Here is an 8,735-nt window from a genome sequence, read left to right as displayed (position 1 = left end):
GACATTTTTTGCTAGCCTTCGATCCAGCGATATCACGGGGGTTTACCCGTTGTGGAGATATAATGTGCAGTGGCGCAAAAAGTGGGTATGCGCTATATGCGGCGCTTAGGGCCGCAGCCCCATGGTAAACATAAATAAATAAATAAATAAATAAATAAATAAATAACACATTTTTGGGGGGTATTTTCTATATGTAGCTGCTGTTGTCAGTTTCTAAATCATTTCTGCATTTCCTCAATTGTTATATAACATTTTAGAGGACTAATAGGCTAGAGTAGGCGCCCTCAGGGTGTGTGTGTGTGTGTGTGTTCATCTGAGACTCATTGGTCTGTCACTGATCGTCAATGTCAGAATATTTGAGATGACCAATCAAATCAAAGTAGGCGGGCTTTATGTTCGCAGAAGCTGCTGAGCGCGACTTTTAGCAGAGCGACTCGACGCTTCAGTTTATGGTTAAGTGCGAGATAAGATGTAAGTAGCTAAACTAAACATTTCATATTTGACAGTTTTTTAAGGTCATAAATGTGAAGCGAATGACACAAATAATCAGGCAAACTAGTAAACTTTTGTCTAATTTCGCCATTTTGAACTGAAAATAGGCCTATGTAAAGTGACGCATGTAATGTAATGAGTTTAATGTTATCGTGAGGTAATAAGAAAAATGAACAAAGCCGTTTTCATCATGTTAGGCACAAGATTAATAATGAATGAATGTGTACATATTGAGAATTAATATAATACAATTTGTAGCCTTCAGCAAATAAATAAATAAAAAAGCTCAGCTTTAGGAGGGGAAGAGACAGGGCAAGATGAGGAGACTGAGAGAAGTGAGGAGAGAGCAGGTATTGACAAATAATCTACTGCCTGCTAACATGCCCAGTGGGCATTTGATGTCAATTTAACATCAATATGACATCAAACTAAATGTCAAATGATGTCAAAATGACGTCACGAAATAGGTAAAAAATGAAAGTCATATTTTGGTTGAAAATGAAAGTCAGGTTGACGACTAAACCCAACGTTTGTTTGGCGTCAAGCTCCAACGTCAGCCAGATGTTGAATTTTGGTTGGAATAAGCACCGCAAAAAAAAATGTGACATGCATGGCAGCACATTAAATCTGTGAAGATCTCAGCAGAGGAGGATTAAACTTCACAAAAAGCATTACCATCTTCACTTATTACTAATCAGATTTACTTTATTTCATTTCCGGTTTAATGAAATCAATAGATGTATTTTAAAGTCACCATGATGGTGATTAGCGTTTGCTTTAGTTGGACTCTTGACCCTTAACTTTTTAGTATGAAATTTTCTTTGGCTGCTATAATTGTGTGTTTATAAAGCACATTTGTTGTGGTAAAGAAGCTTAGAGAAAATGAGATCAGGGACCTGTTTCAGAAAGGAGGTTAAGTGAAAACTCTGAGTATGTTAACCCTGAAATGAGGAAAACTCTGAGTTTTCTGTTTCAGAATGGGAGGTATGTCAAACCTGAGAAAGCAGAGTAAGTCAAGCCTGTTTCAGAAAGAGAGGTAACTTATACTCAGAGTCAGTTACCATGGTAACTTACTCTGTGAACCTAACCTGGTCGGGAGCAGGTTTTCTTCGGTAAACCCAGAGTTTCTTTCGGTCTCCTCCCCTTTTTTAAAGAGGAAGTGGTGTTTAAACACCTCATTCATTCTTTCAGTACATTTTTATTAATAAAATTAATCTTTTATTAATAAATAAAATATTGCTATTTTTACTGCTGTTTTTATTTTTTTTTATAAGATGAAGTCTATATAACTCACTCCTTAACTGGCAACTGAAAATACAGTAGTAGATTAGAGTTACTTAATGTAGTTGTAAACAAATTCTACAGAATTCAACTGTGGCATTTACTGAGAATCACTGAACTGTGTTGATCTGTGCAGCAGAAGTTGATGGACCGTCCTCCTGCTGTTCTTCCACACTCTGGGGCCGGGGGGAGAGATAAGAATACCCGCTTATACTTAGATTTAAACTTAGATTCTATAGGCTACTCCACATACATATGTGCAAAAATCTGAATGTGTAGATTGTTTGATGTGTAGACACTGTAGGCCTCTCTGTGGCAGCAGAAACTCTTTATCCCCATTGTCCTATGAAGATGAGCATTTGGTTGAGTACACTTTATAACACTATTTGTCATAATGGTGTACTGAGTAGGTTACTTACAACTGCCTGGGGTTCTGTTGGGACAGGAGGCTCCAACAGACAGATATTACCATCAGAATCTGTTGGGACCAACAAAAAACCCAACCCAAAGTAAAATAAATGGAAATATCAAAAATAGCCTATATAAAAAATAACACACCTCTTACATTTTATGAGGCCCTTGGATCTTCGGGAGTGACTGGCTCTGAAGTCCCTCCAGGAATTCCCTCAGCCACAAATGCTGCTGCACTGCTGGACACTGGATGCTATTTAGTTATTTATGTCAAATGTAAAGTCAGGTAGCCTACACCCATGATATGCTCAAGCCTTACTTGATTGAATTATGTTTTCATATTTAATTTTCAGCTGCTGCCATGTTCTTTTAATACCTGCAGGATTGCACCTACATGAAAATTAAAATTTGGTTGAATAACATACTGTTCTTTCACCTCTGATATTATAACAGTTGGGTAAGTTACTTGTATTACTAACTACAAATGACATCTTCAACAGTGTAATTAGATTAATGTCTACTTATTACTAATTACTAAATCCCATATCAACCTCAACCACTTGAACAATACAAAGAGAGACAAGAAACTGCACTTTTAATGCTTTCAAATAAACAATATACAATTGCATGAATTATTCTTGAATTGACCAAAGTGTGTAGAGGGAGAAAGTTACATAAAAAATATACCTTTTAAAAATGTATGTTAAATATACAGAATTGTTCTATAGTCTAATGCAATTACATCAGATTTTACTTTAAATTACAGAAGAATTAAAAGTACTCCCTTTAATTAAATTACAGTATTTAGATTACTTGGTAATTAATTACACCCAACACTGTATAACTAATTAAAATGTAAAGGTGAGAAACATGCAGACCTCTTTTTGTCTGGCGCTGTTGCCATGGTGACTCATAATATCTGCGCTCCATTGATAATGGCTTTTTATAGTTGTGGTGCACGCGCTTAACTCAGAGTAGGTCAACTCAGAGTTGATTGAACTAACTCATTTCAGCTGTTCTGTAACCGAAAACTCAGAGTTTCCCATCTCAGGGTAAGTCAACTCAGAGTTCAAGTTTTAACTCAGAGTTGGTTGAACCTCCTTTCTGAAACAGGCCCCTGGTGACGTTGGCTGTTTATTGATGAATCATCTTGTAATTACCTGAATCCCTGATTTTATTCAGTGTCTAATGTTTTGATTATATAGGACTTTTTTAATGTTGTATTATAATAGAAGTCATTTAATTTTACAGCATGAGAGCAATGCTGTTTATCAATTAATATAAAGGATTTTAAAAACATTTAGTGCAACTTTTTCCTCTACATTATTACTTAGTCATCAAGAATCAGTGTATGACTCTCAACAATGGTGACAATCAATGAAATGCTTCATGCTGCAGTGCATGCTGGGTACCACCAATCAAAACTCACCCATATCTCCCAGCATGCATTACGGCATTAATAAATTATGCAGCTGGATTTTTTGTAGCTTGTTTTATGCTCAGAGTTGATCTGATTATCTGGATATTTTGTTTGATTGTCACCATTGTTGAGATTCATATGCTGTTTCTTAATGTCTGTGTGCGTCTAAGTAATGTAGATGAAAGGATTTTGTGCACTAAATACTTTTTAAAAACCAGTGATAAACAACACTGCTAGATATGCTGTAGAATCAAATGATTTCTATTATGAATAAAACAATATTATAAGTCCTATATAATCAAAGCATTAGACCCTGAATAAGATCAGGGACTCACGCAATTACAAGATGACACCGTCATCATCAATAAACAGCCAACATCACCTGATCTCATTTTCTCATGGCTTTTTTAACTACAACAATTGTTCTTTATAAACAAAATTATAGCAGTCAGAGAAATTTTTATATTAAAGAGTCATGGGTCAACAGCACAACTAAAGCAAACGCTAACCACCATCATGGTGACTTTAAAATACAAAATATGATTTCATTAAAACGGAAATTAAATAAAGTAAATCTGGTTCGTTTTAAGTGAAGCTGGTAATAAGTGTACGGCCATGCATTTCACCTTTTTGTTTGGTTTATTCCAACCAAACTTCAACAACTGCCCAACGTTGGAGCTTGACGTCAAACAAACACTGGATTTAGACGTCAACCCGACTTTCATTTTCAACCAGAATCCAGCGTCTGACCGACGTTGTAGTTTATATCCTGTGCCTGCTGGGCATCTATTTGACGTCAGGATGTCATGATGTTGATGTCATTTTAAGGCTCTTTTGATTTCATTCAATATCAAGCTTCAATATCAGATTAAATTGACCTTTTTATAGTATATGCAATTATAGTGTCTGCTGTCATTTTAAACATGAACTAAATGTAAACATGCTAAGATTTAAATAAATAAAAAAAACACATGCAAAATACATAGACCTAGGCCTACAACTTTCAAGATCATTCAGGCTAGGTCTTTTAGATGTTGAAAATGAGTCGCATTGATTTACAATGAGTAATAAATATACTTTTTCAGACATTTCAGACATTGTTTTGACATAAAATTCACATCAATTTGACATCTTATTTCCTGACATCAAATCAACATCGATTTAATGCCAATGATATTGACCTGAGATGTAGGGACCAGAAAAAAACATGTCAGATTGATACCTTTGTTGGGCCTCTTTACAACCACAAGGAAATAATTACAAAATATAATGTAAATATGCATATTCAAGTCACAAATCTTGACTATTTGTTGATGTCAAATTGACGTCAAGGTGCCCGCTGGGTCGTTTTAAAGCTATTTCTTATACTTTTTTTGGCCTTCAAACATCTTGAAATGCACACATCAGAGAAATAAAAAAAATTGAACTCCCTAACAACCTCAAATTTAGGACCTCTTTGATTTTAAAGCCCTACGGCCCTGAATTAGGCATAAGATCAGTAATGAATGTGTACATATTGTGAATGAATTTAATAAACTTAGTTACCTAGATGTCCTAGTAGCTTTAGGTAAATGAATGCTTATGAGAAATGATTCATAAATCAATATATCAGTTGACCCTATGTTTACTTTCTTCACTGACAGACAGTGAAAAGCCTATATCAGCATATATCAGTCAAAGCTCAGCTTTAGGAGGGGAAGAGACAGAGCAAAAGAAAAACAAAGAGAAAAAGAGTGTGATGCTGATCTGATGAGGAGAGAAAAATAATCAGCTGCCCACTGACATGGTTTTAAAGCTATTGTTATCCAATTTTTTTTGGCTTTCAAAACATCTTAAAATGCACATATGTAGTTCAGAGAAATCAAAATCTTTGTTGCTGCATACCCCTCTGACACTGGGTAGTTAAACCCCTGATAATGTGTTACAAATTATTATGCAAGTGACATTATCAGTAAACAAATTATGATTTGAGTTTTTTTCAATAAAGTGGTTGTTTGTTTCATTTCTAATATCTTTTTAGATAACTGGTCTAAATCTCAGACAGGTTTGTTCAGTAGTTTGTCAGGTCTTCTAGGGTAAATGGAAAACCTACTTAAAGAGGTTGTTCCACATTGTTAAGGACGTCACATTTATCATGCAACATGCATGGAGGAAGAAAGATCTTTCTGAAGATGGAAAGCATGAAACTTGCAAAAGGCATGAAAATTGCTAATATTTAGTGAAAACTGAACAGAGATGATTGACCTGTCAAAAGATTTGTGATTGACTTGGAGCACAGAAGAAAACATTCAGAAATGTCTTAAGGAAAGTTTTTGTCAAACAAATGAATTGCATTAAAAGGGCAGCTTTAAAAAAAAGCCACTGTTTAGTAGCAAACAGGTATTAGAAGCTGCTGGAGTCTCAAGAACCTCTCCATGCAGGCTGGCAGTTGTGTGTAAAGTTGCACTTCTAACCAAAGCTCAAAAAGAGACGTTTACAGTGGCTGTAGAAATACTTTTTCAAACATTTAGTGATAATGTCACTTGCATTGACATTTATATTGCTGTGGTGTTTTTTGTGCGTTATCCTAAATGAAAATCCTTTTATTTCAGAAGGCACTATCCTTCTTTTTATATCATAGCAGTAAACCATATTAAACTTAACACATATCTTACAGAAGTCATTTTGACACCCTCAGAGACCCTAAAAGGGAGCATCCATCTCACTTGCCAATATTCCAGCCCAATTCATCACCCGCTAGCTCCTTGATGACTGTTACGAACTCCTGTGAGGTAACATTGAGGTTGTAATAGGATTTGGTGTGATTAGGATGGCAAGAGACAACACAACAAATTAGTGCAAAAAAAAAAAAAAATTATATAGATGAAATTATTATCCAAACAAATAGTAATAACACTGGTAAATAAAAACAAGAAAAAGAACAAGTAAATTGTTTACTCCTCAAAAAGAAAATATCAAATAAATAACCCAAGAGAGAAAAAAAAGGGACGTAATTAGTGAAGCCAAAGAAAAGAAAAGAACAAAACAAAAACTCAATCTAACTTGTGATTAAACCTCTAACCTAACTAATAAAAGAAAGAAAAGAAAAGACATCAATTCTTCGGCGTCAACGCCCTAACTAAATTACACTGACTAACAAACATAAAACATACAGAGGTTGGCGTTCACTTTCTTACCTGGGGTATATATACATCGAGTTACCCAGGGGGGTATTCCAGAAAGCTTGGTTAACTTACCATTTGGTAAATCATAACCTCTGGGTTGATTTACCCCAAACCCGCATACCATGAGTATGTCGGTTCCAAAACACCTGAGAAGAGTTAGTTTAATCAACCTCCTATTGGTAACCCAGAGTTAATGCGCGCACACGGCGAGTACATAAAGACATTTTCAATGGATCACCGATTTCAGGAGTCACCATGGAAAAAATTTTTTTATTTCTTTTTGACGCAAAAATTCTTTGGGGCATGTAGTAAAAATAGACAAGTATTTACTTGTTGGCCTCCATACATTTCTTAATATTACAGTAGTAATGCACATAATTGGCTAGTATGTTGGCTTGTTTTATCAGGTGTAATCCTTCTGGAGCCAGAAGAAGAGTGAGCTAAGTCAAAATGAAACACAAAAACATTCTCCAGCAATGTAATTTAGTATTTAATGTAGCCTAATTTAGTTTTCTATACATAGCTAGTACTTTTACATTACTAGTACTCTTAGATGTTCCTAATGTCCTTCTTTATTAGTTGTATTTGTTTAAGAATATACATTGAGTATTGAATATGCATGATTATATTATTGGTTTAATTATCTTGCAGTTGCTGATGGCCACATTGTATTATTGGATCCTCCTGCAACACCACACACTGTCACAGTTGTAAGTGATCATTGTCTTTAGGTTTCTGCTTCCTAGACCAAGCATTCCTTATTTTTACTGTAGGCTGACGATGAAGAGACCACTTCTGCTGTGACAGAAACAGAAAATGTGGGGAGGCCCATAGAGGTATGATGCATAGAATGCATTCCCCCTTTTTTGCATAAGAGAATAAATAAATTGTCATTGTCATTTTACAGAATATGGCAGGAGATTTTAATACAGATGAGGGTCCATCTACCTCCACACAGAATCTTAGCAGTGTAAGAAATGTTCTGCAGTTCTCCTTTCTCATTTAAATATTTGGTCTGTGTTTGTATTACAGACTTTCAGTCATGTTTAATTATTCTGTCTTTCTAGTTGCCTGCCAAAGAGCTGTATAAGGTCCACCTTCAAAAGCAAATCAGAAAAAGTGACATGGAGATGGACCTCATACAGCTTCAAATGGAGGAGAAAAGGCTTAACCTAAAAAAGGCCAGACTTGAATTGCTGGAGCACCAGCTTAAGGGGGGAAACAGTATGTGAACATTAATCTGTCATTTGTTGTTGAATGAAATCTAAAGCAATAAATACAAATGTATTTTGTTACAGGAAATAAAGAAACAATGAACAACACTTGACTGTTAACTGGTTTTAATTAAAGTGATTTTGGCAAATCATGTCTCGTACCACCCTGCCATCTCTTTGGTCTACTGGGTTCACTGGGGGTTCCTCTTGGCCATCTTCAAGAGAAGGGGGGGCCCTCTCACCTCTCAGTGTGGCAATGTTGTGAAGAACAACACAAGCAGCTGTGATGTCACATGCCCTTTCTGGGCTGACCCTGAGCCCACGCAGGCACTGAAACCTTGCCTTCAGGATGCCTATGCCACCTTGACCCGTGTTCTGCTGTGGGCCAGGTTGAATTGTGCCTGTGGTCCAGGCTCAGGTTCAGGGTAGGGTGTCATCATATAGGGCAGACAAGGGTACCCTCTGTCCCCCAGCAAGTAACCATTGAAGTGTCATATAAAGGTAGTAAAAGTGTATAATTGCATTAAAAAAAAAAAAAAACATTGTGTAAGGCAAAACATACCCTGTTGAAATTTGTGGCACAATGATGACTCCCTAAACATTCTGGCATCATGTACAGACCCTGGCCATTTGGCTTCAACATTAGGGGTTGCATCACATATTACCTAGTTAGTGGGGACCAGTAATGAGGGTGATTTAATGGTTTAAACACCCAAACATTTAGCACCCAAAAAATCTATTGTCATCTGCACA

General features: G+C 36.0%; 1 long non-coding RNA gene across 1 annotated transcript; it reads left to right on the top strand.

The window, feature by feature from the left end:
- Window positions 1-7,535: 7,535 nt before the first annotated feature.
- Window positions 7,536-7,996, top strand: LOC311297671. Its single transcript, XR_014628863.1, has 3 exons — window positions 7,536-7,604; window positions 7,676-7,738; window positions 7,836-7,996. It is a non-coding gene; the product is annotated as an uncharacterized lncRNA (long non-coding RNA).
- Window positions 7,997-8,735: the final 739 nt, after the last annotated feature.

This window comes from Rutilus rutilus (assembly GCF_951802725.1).
Source record: "Rutilus rutilus genome assembly, chromosome: 9".
Lineage (NCBI taxonomy): Eukaryota > Metazoa > Chordata > Actinopteri > Cypriniformes > Leuciscidae > Rutilus > Rutilus rutilus.
Note: the sequence above shows the minus strand (reverse complement) of the source record. Positions and strands in the feature narration are given on the sequence as shown.